This window comes from Amblyomma maculatum, chromosome 3, assembly GCF_055883805.1.
Source record: "Amblyomma maculatum isolate TAMU_Amacu chromosome 3, ASM5588380v1, whole genome shotgun sequence".
Classification (NCBI taxonomy): Eukaryota; Metazoa; Arthropoda; class Arachnida; order Ixodida; family Ixodidae; genus Amblyomma; species Amblyomma maculatum.
This window is the reverse complement of record NC_139346.1, coordinates 37939423-37955364: the sequence shown is the minus strand read 5'-3', so window position 1 is coordinate 37955364 and position 15942 is coordinate 37939423. Positions and strand designations below refer to the sequence as shown.

The window sequence follows — 15942 nt, the reverse complement described above, 5'->3', positions numbered from 1 at the left end:
CGTCGGAGTGAAAAGAACAGTCGAATCGGAAAAGCAGGGGCAGGAAACAGGCACGAGTACGGTAGAGCAGGCGGGGATGTCAGTATCTTCGGTTACGGTTATCTTATCGACGGGGAGCGATGTCGAACGAGGCAGCAGGTGAAAGCGCAGACAATGCGATGCTGGCTCGGGCACAATAAATAATCGCATGATGACTGGTGAGAAAGTCGCAACCCAGAATCAGTTCGTGAGAGCAGTGAGACAGCACAAGAAATTCGGCGACGTACAAAAGACCCTGAATAACAATTCGAGCTGTGCACGCCGCAAGAGGTTGAATGCGACGCGAGCTGGCAGTTCGGAGAAAAAAATTTCGAAACAGGCGTCGTAATGTTACGAAATCGGCGGCAAATGCTGGCACTTATAACGGACACAGCGGCGCCAGTGTCCACAAACGCGAGAACTGCGACGCCATCAACAAAACACTTCGATAACGTTGGCCGGGGAAGACAGAGGACTTGCAGAAGTAGAAGAAAACGCAATTCTTGCCTCCGGAACTGCGGCCGTTAGTTTTTCTCCGGGCCAGCAGGAGAGTGACGGCGCAGCGGCGAGAGGGAACGACGAGAGGAGTGGGAGGAGCAGTCAGGATAAAATGAATCGGTAGAAGTGCCAGCAGCGGCAGGCGGAGGGGAAGGTTCATAGTTTGAACTGTAGTTGGAACGGTACAGGTGGGGGCCATTGCGGTACGGCTGCGCGCGCTATCGACAAAGCAGGGCGACGTGGCCAGGAACGCCACATGAATAACAGATTGGGCGGTTATCGGAGGTCCGCCTTGGATTGTTGACCCGACGTCGAGGAGGCAGATAAGGGCGGGGCGGAGGTGGTGGTGGTGGTAACGGCGCATCATACGCGACAGGGCACGGTGGTGGTCTGGCGGTGACAGCGGCGTACGTTAGCGGGGCTGTCACAGGCGTAATTTGAGAGCTTGGCGGTAAAACTTCTGCAACTTGATCCTGGATGGTGCGTCGAAGTGCAGGATCTAGCGATGGGGTAGTTGCAGCAGAAACAGGGAGGAGCGACAGTTGGCGAGCCACTTCCTCCCGTATAAAAGCCTTGATCTCGGGAAGGAGGGAAGGCGGTTCAGAAGCAAGGCCGCATGCTGTCGCAGGCGAGAATAAGCGATCGTTCATGACAGAACGTCGAGTAGAAGCTCGTTGCTTCCTGAGGACGTCGTAACTTTGACAAAGCTGAACCACTTCAACGACGGTTTGCGGGTTTCTGGCCGTCAACATATCAAACGCATCGTCGGAGATTCCCTTCAGGATTTTGGTGATTTTGTCAGCTTCGGACATAGGTGGATTAACACGTTTGCAAAGATCCACAACGTCCGCTATGTAGCTGGTGAATGTTTCGTCATCAAGCTGAGCGCGGGCTTCGAGGCGTTGTTCGGCGCGGAGTTTGCGCATGGCGGGGCGCCCGAACACCTCGGAAAAGCTAGTTTGAAAGGCCGACCAGGTGGGCAGGTCGGGTTCGTGGTAGCGAAACCATAAATTGGCCACATCTGTCAGGTAGAAGAGGACGTTAGCTAACTTTGTGGTATCGTCCCACTTGTTGTATGCGCTTACGCGTTCGTATGAGGATAGCCAGTCGTCCACCATCCATGGTCATCTGCGCCACTGAAAAAGTTGGGACCCCGTTGGCGAAGCCCACCAGAGCACAGGATGATAGGCGGAGTGGTAGGAGCAGTCGAGCATGGTGTAGCGGTCTGGCGTGCTGCCTCAGTCATAGCGGATGGCGGAGCGAGTGTGCGACTGCGAAGCTCCAGCGTGAGAGGAGGGAACGAAGAGCAGCCTCCACCAAACGTTTAACTAGTGCGTCAGTTTCTTGCGTCTAACATATATATATATATATATATATATATATATATATATATATATATATATATATATATACCGGGTGTCCCAGCTAACTTGAACCAAGGGTTACAAAATAATATATTTGAGGTAGGTCAGTGCAACCAATTGCATACAACTGCTAGCCTGTTTGCGCACTACAGGCAATTTTTTGTTTTGCAATTACTTAATTAGCTACTTATGTTAATTTCTCTAATTTATTAAATATCGACTTTAGACTAAAAATGTGAATTGGAAAGTTGTAGAGCACCTTCAGAAACCCCCATTCCATTAATTGCGGTAAAGAAAGTCTCACGTGTATCTTTTTTTCCGGGCTCAGAAGAAAGCCCGCGAAATACAAATAATACCACGTGACTAGCGCATTTGTGCGCCGCGATTGTGGTGCTTTCAGTCGTGGTTTAAGCGAACGAAATCAGCTGCGGCCGTGACCCGATGGTCCCGTTGCAGCGGCAGGCAGAAATATTGGCGATGGTTCGAGCGAGCTCGAGCTCGCCCGTCGCCACCGCGATTTTGGCCAGACCTGCGCACCGCAGCAGCCTATCATCACGACAGGCGGATGACGATAAAGAACCGGCAAATTAAGATGCAGCGCTAATTTTAGTCGAGTCACATGATGTCATCTCGCCCCTTTACCCAAGCTTGTAAGCGCAGATACAGTGGCTGATACATTATCGCTCATCCGTTTGTCGTGACGTTCGCTGATGGGAGAGAAGGAGGCCTTGTTAGAATCTCGGTGGTGTCGGCTCGCCGCTTTTGCTGCTACTGCACCGTCACGTGGGCCGGCTGTCTGAACCGGGCGAAGAAACCATCGCAGGCATATCGGCCTGCCGCTTTAACGGGGCCAAGAAGACACGGCCGCAGCTAATTTCGTTCGCTCAAACCACGACTGAGAGCACCACAATCGCGACGCACAAATACACTAGTCACGTGGTATTATTTGTATTTCGCGGGCTTTCTTCTGAGCCCGGAAAAAAAGATACACGAGAGATTTTCTTTATCGCAATTAATGAAATGGGAGTTTCTGAAGGTGCTCTACAACTTTCCAATTCACATTTTTGGTCTAAAGTCGATATTTAATAAATTAGAGAAATTAACATAATTAGTTAATTAAGTAATTGCAGAACAAAAAATTGCCTGTAGTGCGCAAACAGGCTGGCAGTTGTATGAAATTGGTTTCACTGACCTACCTCAAATATATTATTTTGTAACCCTTGGTTCAAGTTAGCTGGGACACCCGGTATATATATATATATATATATATATTGTGAAAAGGCCAGACGCCAAAGCCGTGAGGGCAAGGCAAGGTACGCCCGTGTCGGCGTTTAATCTGATGGTGAAGCCAGGCGCGTGCTGGAGCTAGCGCTCCGGGATGATGACGATGGTATGTACAAATGAAAGAAGATCCGTGGAAGGCTCACAATATACATATATATATTTCACTGATGAGTTGGCACTACTAGTATGTATTCTACTCAATCGTGGATGCTGAACCTGCTTACGGCTGCTGCACTGCAGCTGAAAACCGCTTTAGCACCATATTCCTAAAAAGACCCCGGTCTTGTACTACTATTTACTGTGAAAAGAAATCCAAGAGGTGTTGTCGAGCAAACAAGCTGCACTTTGCCTTCTTTAAAATTGTCAGTATAGTAAAGTATGGAACATCCAATTGCATCTGTGCTCCATAGTGGCATGTTTAACCAAGCTGCCTCAGTATTAAATTATCTTCCAGTCTCAACATTCATATCCACATTATGTTGTTTCTTCACTTCATTATGGGTTTCTTTCTCTGCTATGTCATTTTTGAACTTGCTGTTATGTGCGGATATGTTAAAAGTTCCTTCCGTGAAGTTCTATTTGCATTACCTTTCCTTTAAATTTATCATTGGTTGACAAATGCCTCAAGTGTGGGATCGCGTACTTACCAAACAACATCAAAGTGAAAACTTTGCAAAAAACCTATATAAACCAAATTGCCTCTGCTCATTCATTGCCTGTTTGCAAGCGGCTCATACACGTATTTGCTCTATGGTCCATCATGGCCATCGTGCTTATCACAATAAGCGGTTCAACAGGCTGCACCACATGCTGATTATCAGGTCATCATCACCCTAGCACAGGGCCGCAACATATATAGTAAACATGACTTGTGATTTTCTCGGTTCATAGTTCATGGTTCAAATGCTATAAAGCCCTTCGACCTGCTCGCAACTTTCAGCTTCTTAAATCCAGTGCAGAATAGTGTTATGACCATATGTTTGCACTAATTATTAAAGCAAGCAACAGAACACATGTTTAGTAATGTGCCAGGTATCAAAGCAGTGCTGATGTGGGGTTTGTTGTTCTTGCAATATGTCTGGATAGCTGGGTGGCGGTGTGTAGATAGAATAAATTAAAACCTCATTGCATAATATTAATAATTTTCAATTTACGTTTGTATGCTGGTGACTATGTATTATGTCATGCTATTCCGTTTGCGATGACCACTTACGGGTTTGAAAATAATTTTCTGACTGCAGCTTTTGGTGCAATACCTGGAAAATGACAATTTATGCGTAAAATCGTTATGACTTTCACTAACAGGACGTCGCCTTCCATTTTTACCTACAAAGTTAACAATATTCCCATTCAGAGCATTAATGAATATAAATACTTTGGTCTCGTTTTCACTCCCAGTATGTCTTGGTCCAAACATATAATTTAATTACCTCAAAGCACTGAAAAAGTTAAGCTACCTTGTTCATTAACCTCAGCCCCAAGAGATACTAAACTACAAACGCATAATTCATTGCAAAGCACTGAAAAAGTTAAGCTACCTTGTTCATTAACCTCAGCCCCAAGAGATACTAAACTACAAACGCATAATTCATTGATCCTACCGCTACTATGCTCCTGTTGTCTGGAATCTCTACAAGCAATGTGGCATAAATCAAGTCGAAGTCATTCAAAAGAAAGCGATTCGATTCAATGCTGCAGGTTTTATAGGAATTTTTCACCTGTTGCAAAACTTTCTTCGCTGGGTTTGCAACCGCTCTCAGACAGCCGACACAAAGAATCACTGCAATTTATGCATTGTATTATTAACTCCTCGTTCCCAGATTTCTTCAGATAAGTACCTAATTCCTGCTAAGCCAGATAATACTAGAAGACACCATCACCTCAATATCGCGCCCTATTTTGCCCTTACTGACGCATTTAAAATAACTTCTTTCCTTGATTTATAGAATCCTTGAATTCGTGGCCTGGTGCTACTTGTTCTCTTTCATTAAACACATCTTTAACGACCATTGAATTGTAGAAGCGCTTTTTTTGGTTTTGTATTGTATTTTTTGTCCGTTTCTTAACTGTATGTATAGTTCATGCTGCCTCTATTATTCTGCAAAGTTTTGTTATTTATTCCCTACAGTATGCCCTCCATACCCACAACTGTAATAGCCCAATAGGGCTGCAGTATGTTCAAATAAATTGTTACCTGTTATTTAAAACTGCACTGAGACTCCTTGAGTTGAGGCCAAGCCTTCCTTCCCCATGCTCGCGCTATTGAGCACTGCAGCTGGTTGCACACAGTTAATATGAATTGCAGCTTGCCAATTTTCGTAGCGCAGCATTCCCTTTCCTCTCTTATTCCTATATGTTCGCACTGTAGAATATGGCCAGTCTGAATGACAACGCTGTACGTGAAGTATTTGTCGCTGTAGCCGGGGGCGTTGCAATTCTGAGCTCCTGCGGGGTCCACTTCCATTCCATCTAACTGGCTGATGATCTGCACCTGATGTTCCTGGAAAAGCTGGGTCAAAAATAAACGGAACATTACGCCGAACTGTGTCACTCGTTGCACTGCGGCATTAGCGCACGCTGGTTTTTCAGTTCATCTCTCCCATCCCCTCCTTTCCGCAGAACAAATCTAGCTGTGTATAACTCCTGTCAGCCAACACTTGCACTTCCAATCACCAGTCGATCGCTAAGGGATTAAGAGGCAAAACTTGTAGCGACCAAGCCAGTTCACGCGTGTGATAACATTTCATTCGTGCCCCCCCCCCCCCCCCCCTCCTTTCCCGATGAAGGGTAAAGCCTCTTGGCACTTTTTTTGCTGCTTCCGTGTCTTGATTCCTGACAATGTCCCTCCTTTGTTCCCCTTGTTCCTTCCTTCTTTATCAACAGCCCATCTCTGTTTTCATGTGTTTCTTTCCTGGCCGCCTCGCTCACTGAACTTGGACGCGGCTCCATCCGCGTGACGTTTCAAGGTACGTTTCTCTGTACAAACTGCTCATAGCGTAAAAACAATAAAGAGCTAAAATGCGGGAGCCATGCTGTGATCATAATCGGGCAACAAACACAGTTTGTTTACTTCCTGTCGGCGCGCGCGTTCTCTGCTTTCCCGCTCTAGGCTGACGCCGAACCGCAGCCTGACAAACTACACCGCTGCTCACAATTACGCAGTCCCCTTCTCCTCATGCCTTTTTTTTCTTAGCATCGATCGTTATTTTTCACGAAGGGGCATCGTATAGAGTCAAACGCGAGAGGAGCCTAAACACGGAGGTTTCAAGGTTCGAGCGAGGTGCACGAGAGAGATTCCCTCCGCAGCGCCCAGAAGACGTCTCTCTGTGATCTCGACTCTGAATCTTTCGCTGACATCTCGTACCTTCGCTGCGGCTCGGTTATTATGGACCCCAAGCTCGAGAAGCGACTTCGGCGAAGTAGTGCTGAGCTGGTACTCGACCTCTATAAGTACACGCCATTCAAGAATCCGGCGCTGAACGCCGATGACGATAGTATAACGATTATATGGGTGCATTGGCGCGTGGGGTGGACTAGTTACAGCGTTAACTGCAAAATCTATCAAAATCTCATTGGAAGCTCGCCAGTGGATTATTTTGAGCCGTGTCATTCACAGTGGTCAAGACAAATCACGCTTATGCACGAAACAATGCCGAGCCAGGTCACCTGTGTTAAAAAAAAAATTCCACACTGTACTATGATACCGCGTCTAAAGCTAATAATAGTATCACAAGCTTTTGATTCCGCCCACACCAGCAGTGCTGGAAGAAACAGCGTTGGTACCGATCCTTGACGAAGACGCAGTCTTGCTTGGATCCCCAAATCGCAAACCACATCCGGGTTAAAATTATGCGCATCTGGAAAGAAATGCCGTCCACAAACGTGGATAAACGCTTTCTTCACTGATGCTAGCAGTGCGATGAGCTGTAGCCACTTTTTTCGGAGGTTGGCGTCTTGAGGCACTTTATGCAGAGTGCTTTTCCTACCGTCACTAGCAATACCTTCGTTGCAGGGACTGCACATTGCAGCAACCTGCCGCTCATATACCGTCAAAACGACTATTCCACGCTTCAACAACAGCCTTCAGAGAGTGGGCAGTCCAGCTCAGTGCTGTCCTGCAACCGTCGCGCACACGGCTTAACACAAAAACGCGGGTGAGGTCAACTCCAGGGATGCATTGCGTGGAAACAAAACTTCCGAGTTGCGCCGAAGGACGATGTGCGCATTAGCCGACGATGAAGCAGACGACGAGTGCCCGACGGTGGCGCATCGGCAAGCAAGCGCGCCAAAACGGAAGTTGCGGCGTTCGGAGCTTAGCAAAAAAAGTAAAAGCGCAAATCCGTCTGTCGTGACGTGTCAGTCGGCGAGGCCTGTAGATAAGGGCCATGCCTTTGCGCGTGCTAAAAAGTTGAAGGGAGGAGGAAAGCCGCGAAGACGCAGTTATTCACATTTTGATTGCAAGTAACTCTGCTTCCAAATGGCCCATTTAAAGAATTCTTGCGGCAATAATATCGTACATCGACATTCTTTCGCATAGTAGGCATATAAAAACTGTATCGCTAGCTCTTAGAGCCCTTTTAATTCTTGTCATGACATTCTTGACTGTCATGACATCATGGCGCCCGATGCGGACGCATGGCCGCGCTGCTCCCAGCCCATTCGTGGTAGGCAGCAATTTTTGCCGTGCGCGTCTTGCAAAAAGCGTTTTCACTGCAAATGCATCAACATACAGGCCGAGGAATACAACTTCCTAATGGAATTCGGGGCCAGAAAGTACAAATGTGTTCATTGAGTGAATCGGCGTGATCCTTCGGCGGAGGGGCTTATCTGCGGAACTAGCAACACGGAAACGCCCCCCGAAGCGTAACGCTGTTCTCTGGATTTTCAAGACTCAGATTCCGTCAGTGCTTCCTAGAGTGTTATTTTAAAGCTATGGGAAATGGCTAGTCGAATGGATGCGTTAACGGATGAGGTGCGACGGCTTCGTGCGGAAAATGCGCTCCTGCGTGAATCTTTGAGTGGCCTGAGTACATCTGTTCCTACCGCCAGCCAGTGTGAGTGTTCGAATTCTGACTGCTCGGAATTCGCAACTACGCTTCAGCTGTGGCGGTAAATCTTCCCGCTGGATTGTCGGCCCCTCTTCCGAAGCCTCCTGCTCAGGACCGGAGTACTCATCTGCCACGCCCGTTGAAAGCGGTGAGCCAACCCTCTCGGCCTTGAGCAACGTTTGGCACAGCTAAGCAATCCATGCTTAAAGTAGCGCCCAAACTACCGGCGAAGAAAAGCTTATTTGCTTCTCCCCTGGACCCGACAACAACGGCGTCGGACATACAGGAACTTTTGGCGGATACAATAGGTGACAAAGTTGTTACTTGCACGAAACTCAAAACGAAGTACAATACATATTGCTCACTTCACGTTTCTTTGGATGAGCATTTATTTGAACTTGTGAACAATCCGGAAGTGTGGCCTGATGGTTGTGTATTTCGCCCTTTCTATGGAAAGCTGTGGTCCTCACGGCGCTTCGATGACCCTAACGGTGCTCTAGCTACATCCGAAAATGGCACAGGAAATTAAGCTGTATTACTAAAAAACGAGAGGGCTGCGAACTAAAACGGAAGCTCTCTTCGCGAATGCATACGAATGTGAGTATTACATTATATGCCTGACAGAAACGTGGCTAAACTCATCATGTTCAAGTGCGTCTTATTTCTCAGATGAGTATGCTGTCTTCAGGGCCGACAGGGTCTATTCTGACAAGAATAAATACGGGGACGGAGTTCTGATCGCCTACCGTTCTGCGCTAAATGCATTTAGGAGACCAGACCTGGAGACATACGAAGAATGTGCGTGGTTAGAAATTCCAACGTGTGACAAATCGCACTATCTAGTTGGCTGTTACTACTTTCCACCAAATTCTGCTCCTAACGTTTTTACTGATCATTTCTTAGATACTGGGGAAAAAATCGATTTTTCGAAATACAAGGTTCACATTTACGGGCACATTAATCTTCCTAAGGTCGATTTGTCTACTGGTTTGGTCACTAGTGACTGCACAGCAACTCGAGAAAAAGCCGAATGTTTATTTGATTTTAGTAATTTCCGTGGTTTACATCAATGCAATGCAATGAAGAACTGTGCTGGAAACATTTTAGATCTAATTCTATCTAATGTGCCTCTTTTTAGCGTGCAAGCGGGTCGCGATCCTCTTGTTCTGATAGACAAATATCATTGCCCGTTTACCTTGCCGTTCTTTTTGTCTTTTCGTCTAGTTTGTGAGATGGTGTCAGAAAAACGTAGATACGCGTATGGAAATTACCTGAAGCTGTACAATGATCTTCAGGCCTACGACTGGTCAGAATTGCTTGAGATTGGGGATGTAAACACAGGCGTCAAGCTACTTACATCAGTTGTACAGGGTATAATGAAAAAATGTATACTTACCCGTAAATCGAAGAAGTGTAGATTTCCTTGCTGGTTCTCGCGCGATTTGAGACATTACTTGAAGAAAAAACAGAAGTGTCGTAAACTCTACGTGAAATCAGAAAGTGAATATTGGTATTAAAGATATTCATTGTGCAGAAAAATTGCGAAAAAACTGATTGCACTTGATGAAGCTGAGTACCCCAAACTTCTTGAACAGAACTTTAAAAAGGAACCAAACAGTTTTTGAGATTTTGTGCGCATGCAACGAAATGATAAGGTTAGTGCTGCTGTGATAAAGACGCGCGATGGTATCTGTTTTAAACATCAAGATGTGTGCCAAGCTTTTGCTGATTACTTCAGCTCTTGTTTTGGGCGCCATGATAAACCAACTGCTATTATCACTTCTGAAGACAGCGCTGACTGTTTGGCTTATGATAATGTTACCGAGCATGAGGTTCTTTTGGCGACTCAGAAACTTAAGCCAAAACATTCAACAGGTGTTGATGAAATTCCCAGCTTCGTAATTAAAGGATGCGCTGACATTTTTGGCCCTGTTTTAGCGCATTTGTTCAACTTATCATTGCGAACTGGTGTTTTTTTTTGTCATTGGAAATTGTCAGTAGTTGTTCCTGTATTCAAGTCTGGCGATGCTTGTGATGTGAACAGCTTTCGACCTGTGTCACTGATTTGTTCTTTTGCGAAAGTTTTTGAAATGGTTATGTACGAGCGCATGGGCTCATACTTCAAGCAGATCTCAATTCTGCAGCACGGTTTTTAAACGGTCGATCTGTTGAAACGAATTTGTGCAGCTTTCTTGATTATACTGGCCCACATGTATTTAATCGCGGTCATGTATGAATGAATGTTTATTCCGCTTTTGTCGTACAAAAAGCGCGGGTGACGAAAAAAAAAGCAGTTCGCAATGACCGCTTGACGGGCTTCGCCACCCGTAAGGTCGACGATGAACAGCAGCGGCAGTTTGTGCGATATAAAATGAACAACTCACGCGTTACAAAATGAGACAGTGCTTTGAAACAGAAAAAAAAAGTTATACAATGACAAGAAAAAAGTAAAAATGAATTGTCGATAGACGCATTCCTTATCAATACAATCTAATCATTGAACATTTCTCGGAGGAAAGAAAGTCATTTTGTTTATGTTGGTGTAAAGAAAATGTTCAAACACATTGGCAGTATATATTTCAACATAGCAAAACCATAGTTTGTTCTACATCTGGGTACCTCAAACATTTCAGGGTTTCTTGTAGCGTAGGGCGTGTTGTGTGGCACCAGCTGTACAATGCGGGACAAAAATGGGTCATTTCGTGCGGTATGTTTTTTATAAAAACAAGCAAACCTGTACTCGAACAGCTTAGGTACTGGAATTATTTTGTATTTCATCTGTATGAGACGGGTTGGGGCGTCATAGGAGGAATTTGTTATAACGCGTAGCATTTTGTTCTGCAGAACAAAAAGCTTTTGCAAATTGGACATAGTGGTATTTCCCCACACCAAATAGCAGTATCCTAAGTAGGAGAAAAAGAATGCATAGTAGAGGTCAAGCTTCGTTTTCGTTGGTAGAATATATTTATTACGAAAGATAATGCCTATGAATTTAGAAAGCTATGGGTAGACTTTATCTGAGTATCCCATGACGTTGTGGGTGTAAAATCTATGCCAAGTGATGTGAATGATTGGACATATTCGACTCTTGAGCCGCCGAAAAATATAGGTGGCGCATTCCCTATTAGCTTGCCCTTAGCATGAAATATTGGTGCCTTTGTTTTTTCTTTGTTTACCGTCAAAGAATTTAAGCATGACCATTCCTTCAAAGAAGCGAGTACCTTGTTCGCAGAGTATGTTAGTTGATTAATATCAGTAGAGGAGCAGAATAAGCTGGTGTCGTCAGCGTAAATAATGAATTTTATCTCTTTGCTTATATTAACAATATCATTAATATATACGTTAAAAAGTATAGGACCCAGAAGGCTGCCCTGTGGCACGCCATTCGAAATTTGTAGCACATCGGAACGACAATTATTGATAACATATTGGGATCGCGAGCAAATATATGACATGAGAAGGTTGAGGGCATGGCCACGTATACCACAATGTTCGAGTTTAGCAAAGAGGGTATTATGATTTAGTGTATCAAACGCCTTACTGAAATCTACAAAAATTCTAAGAGTAAGCTTCTGGGATTCTACGTTGCCTAATATATATTCTTTTTGATCAAGTAAGGCATGCTAAGTGGATTTATGTTTGGTAAACCCATATTGGCAGTCATTTATAATAGTGTTTTAGAAGGAATTTATGCGTTCGAGAATGAATTATGTGTTCTAGTCCCTTGGAGAAGAAAGGTAAGACAGATATTGGCCTGTAATTACTCAAACTATTTCCGTCTCCCTTTTTGAAGATTACTGCCACCCTAGCAAGTTTCATATCAGCAGGAAAATTTGCTGTAAATAGCGCAGTGTTATATATGTGCGTTAAACATGGAACTATTAAAGGCAAGACATATTTTATTGGGTGACTTTGGAGATCGCGAGAGCCTAAGCTTGTATTTTTGAGGCTTTTTAAAATACAGTACACCTCATTTTCATCTGTCGGCTCAAAAAAGAGAGATTACAAAACTCTATCGCCTAGAAATTTAGAGAAGTCAGGGCAGTGAGATTGACTACCGACTGCAGTAAAAAATTCGTTAAAAGCATTGGCCAAAGGACGCCCATTTAGGTCAATACCATCTACTGTTTAGCTTTTTATGCTATTGGGATGAGTGATTCTATTTAAAAGTTGATTAAGGCGCCTCCATTTTTCTTTAGGATTATTAGATAGTTCCTTATCAAAGAGGTTATTGTGGTAAGTCGTCCTAGCTGTCCTGATCTCTTTGTTCAAGAAGTTCCGAAATGCTTTAAAGCGGGCTATTAGTGCTGTATCCTTCGTGCTAATAAATTTAGCGAACATTCTGTGCTTCTTCTTTACAAGCCGCAGAAATCGTGGGGACATCCACGGCTTGCGAGCGTTTTTCGGCACTTTTGCTTCAATAGTAGAAAAACAATCATGATAGGTTGGTAAAAATATCCGCAAGAAATCTCTATAGACAACATTCGAGTCACTGCTTAAAAAAACAGGTTCCCTGTTTGTTTGCTCTATACGGCACCTAAATGTTTCAAGGTTTTTCTGTGAAATAAGCTGCCGACAGGGATTAAAGCTATGTGTTAGGCGTTGTATCAATGCGTAGGAAAATAGGCAGATGATCTCCGATGTTTACTGCGAAACGCCCGGCGGTAAGAGGCACATTATAATTCGTGATAAAAAGGTCGATAACGCTAGAAGACGTAGCCGTTATGCGCGTTGGCCTATTTATGACGTTCTGGAAGACAGCAGCTTGAAGCAATATTGTGAGTTCTTGTTGCGCAGAACTGTTGGCACCCATGTCTATATTAAAATCACCTCCTATACGAGATAAGAAATTATCTGACAAGAAATTTATTTCTTTTTCAAAAACCCGAAGGAACTCGTTTATACTGCTTTGCGGTGCGCGGTAAACAACAGTAAAGGATTGGCGGCCAGAATGAACCGTAAGCATCTCAATGTTCTGGTCGCTCAGACAGTGTTCTGATAAGATATGGCACGAGTAGCTTTCTTTGATTCGAAGGGCAACGCCCCCAGCACGTTTGGAGCTTCGGTTAAGGTATCCCGGAATTCTAATAATGTCACTGTCAAAGCGATGCCATGTTTCAGACATCATGATTACGTGAAAAGTGCATTTAAGGCTCGACAAAAAAGTTGTCAGTTGATCCGTTTTATTTAAAGCGCACTGCATGTTTAAGTGTAGCATATGTAAATATTTACCACGCTCTTTGTTTCTTAGACAACGGTTGAACTCACATGGTGTAAAAAGTGCTGTCTCTTCCATATTAGTTTAAGGATCGCGATCAGATGTGTCTGTTGAGCATAAGCACTTACTACGCCATTTTTGACAGGTCATCCTGCAAATACAGACGAATGACATTGGATTCATCAGTTTTGCGTGCGTAAATAGCCCCATTTTTCGTCCACACGTATTTCCAGTTAAGTTCCTTTTTCTTTGCTACTGTAGCTCCAAGAAGTTTTTTTGTTTTCGGGCGTTAGGTGTTCATTGACATAAATTGAAATCTTGTCATCCAGTCCAACGTCCTCCGTAGTCAGCCGCATCTTTTTTGATTTCTGCAGCACACCATCACGCTTGGCTTTGGACTTGAATCGAACAACAATGTTAGATTTTCCAGAGTTTCGAGTAGGAACTCGGTGGCAAGCCTCAACATCTACGTCTGTAATCGGCTCTTTGACTGCATCACCAAGTTTTGACAGAATCTCACTGACATTTTCATCCTCATGTTCTGGGACACCTTGAATTTCGAGGTTGTGGTTTCGGGAATATTGTTCACATTGAACAAGTCGTAAGTCAAGTTCTCGAGACTTCCTTTCTAACGAAGCGCATCGGGAGTTAAGCTCCAGATTTTCGATCGCTAGCTTCGAGTTTTTTTCTATTTCCTGCTGCAACTTTATCTCCAATTCAACAATGTCCTTCTGGGCGTACTCAATGCTGCTAGTTAGTTCCATCTGCTCCTTTTTCACCTCGCGTACTTCGTTTCGCAGGCCATGTTCTGCAGATTCAGCTAATGTTTTCACTTCTTTCTGAAATTCCTCTCTAAGCTTCGCGAGCTCGTTACGCAATTCCTTTTTTAGTTTTGCAATATCTTTAGCCATTCTAGCAAATACAAAAATATTAGCACACTTGCACTTGGCAGCAGCGATGACGAAGGAAAGATTCAGAAAACTTTGCGAGCACCAACACTAACCTGCAGAAGGAAGCAGGGGAGCGCGTTAGGCGTGTCTCGCATGCTGTCGTCGCTGCTGCCAAGTGACCAGGCCGCGCAGTGAATGCTTCTTATATAGGCAACGGCGCTTCCGCAGGAACCAGGACTGAAGATCACGTGGGCCGCTGAATAATTGTCTCCTGGCGCTGATTTACGTTGTTCCGTCGATGATTTTTCTGGACGAAACCCGGTGTTACGCCGGCGTATGTCGGGCAGGTCGTGCAGCTCGGCAAAAGTGATCTGCAGAAGGAAGCAGGGGAGCGCGTTAGGCGTGTCTCGCAAGCTGTCGTCGCTGCTGCCAAGGGAGACGCAGTCTACTTTGACATGACTAAAGCCTTCGATACTGTTTCCCATGAGGTACTTCTGATGAAGATGGAAAAATACGGACTTTGCCTCATGTACTTTAGGTGGCTCAAAAGCTACTTTGGCAGCCGCCGTAACATGGTCCGATTTTCCGGCTGTGTGTCGAACGAATTTCTATCATCTTCGGGAGTGCCTCAAGGCTCCAACTTAGGACCGTTGTTGTTTTTAGTGTCTGTTAATGATTTGCCGTTACATGTCAAGAACTCCAGAATTTTGCTCTTCGCAGATGATTTCAAATTATTCCGTAATATTGGAGATATTGAGGACTGTCGCTAATTGCAAGCTGACATTAACAACGTTGAGAATTGGTGTTTGTTGAATCGCTTAAAGTTGAATACTAAGAAGACTTCCGTCTTGTCTCTAACTAAGAAACGCGACGCAGTTGTGTTTGATTATACACTTTTGGCGGATCATATTTCTCGTGTGGCCCATGTACGAGACCTTGGTGTGGTTGTTGATTCGAGGCTTGATTTTAGATTGCATGTAAATTCAATTGTGTTACGCGCATTGAGATATATCGGTCGTATCTCTAGACTAACAAAAAAATTTCAACGGCACGAATGTCTACGCACTTTATACTGTGCCCCTGTGAGACCGCGTCTTGAGTTCGCGTCAGTTGTCTGGAATAACGTATCTGCCACCTATTGCGCAAAAATTGAAAATGTCCAGCGTAAGTTCATACGCATCTTTTATGATAGGTATATTGAATGCCGTCGTTTCTACGACTACGATTCTCTCTTGGCAGACCTCAATATGGGTACTCTTGGCGACAGGTGACTCATACATGACATGCAGTTTCTGCAAAAAATTGTGCGCGGTTTCATTAACTGTGAGACCTTACTGATGTCACTGAATTTTTGTGTGCCGCATGCAAAGGCTGCAAAATGTTTTTACACATTTTATTCAGATTTGCACGCCAACAGTCCAATGACTCGTATACAAATTTTGTATAACAAAACGTTTATTGACACGGACATATCTGCCCAATTGTTGTTTTATGCCTGGTTTTAAATGTTATTAAGTGTTCTGATGTATCTGACCTAGTGTGCGCTCCTTTAGGCCACTTGGCTGTTGAGGCACACTCAGATAAACATTATCTAATGTGAGATACCTAACTAAAATGCAAAA

General features: G+C 44.4%; 1 pseudogene across 1 annotated transcript in view; it reads right to left on the bottom strand.

Annotated features, from left to right (window-relative positions):
• Positions 1 to 12616: 12616 nt before the first annotated feature.
• The window catches only part of LOC146194577 (uncharacterized), a 41913-nt pseudogene continuing 38587 nt past the window's right edge, over positions 12617 to 15942 (bottom strand). The window contains exon 2 of the transcript XR_014705886.1: positions 12617 to 14691. The product of XR_014705886.1 is annotated as an uncharacterized LOC146194577 (transcript). The remainder of the gene's footprint in view (positions 14692 to 15942) is intronic.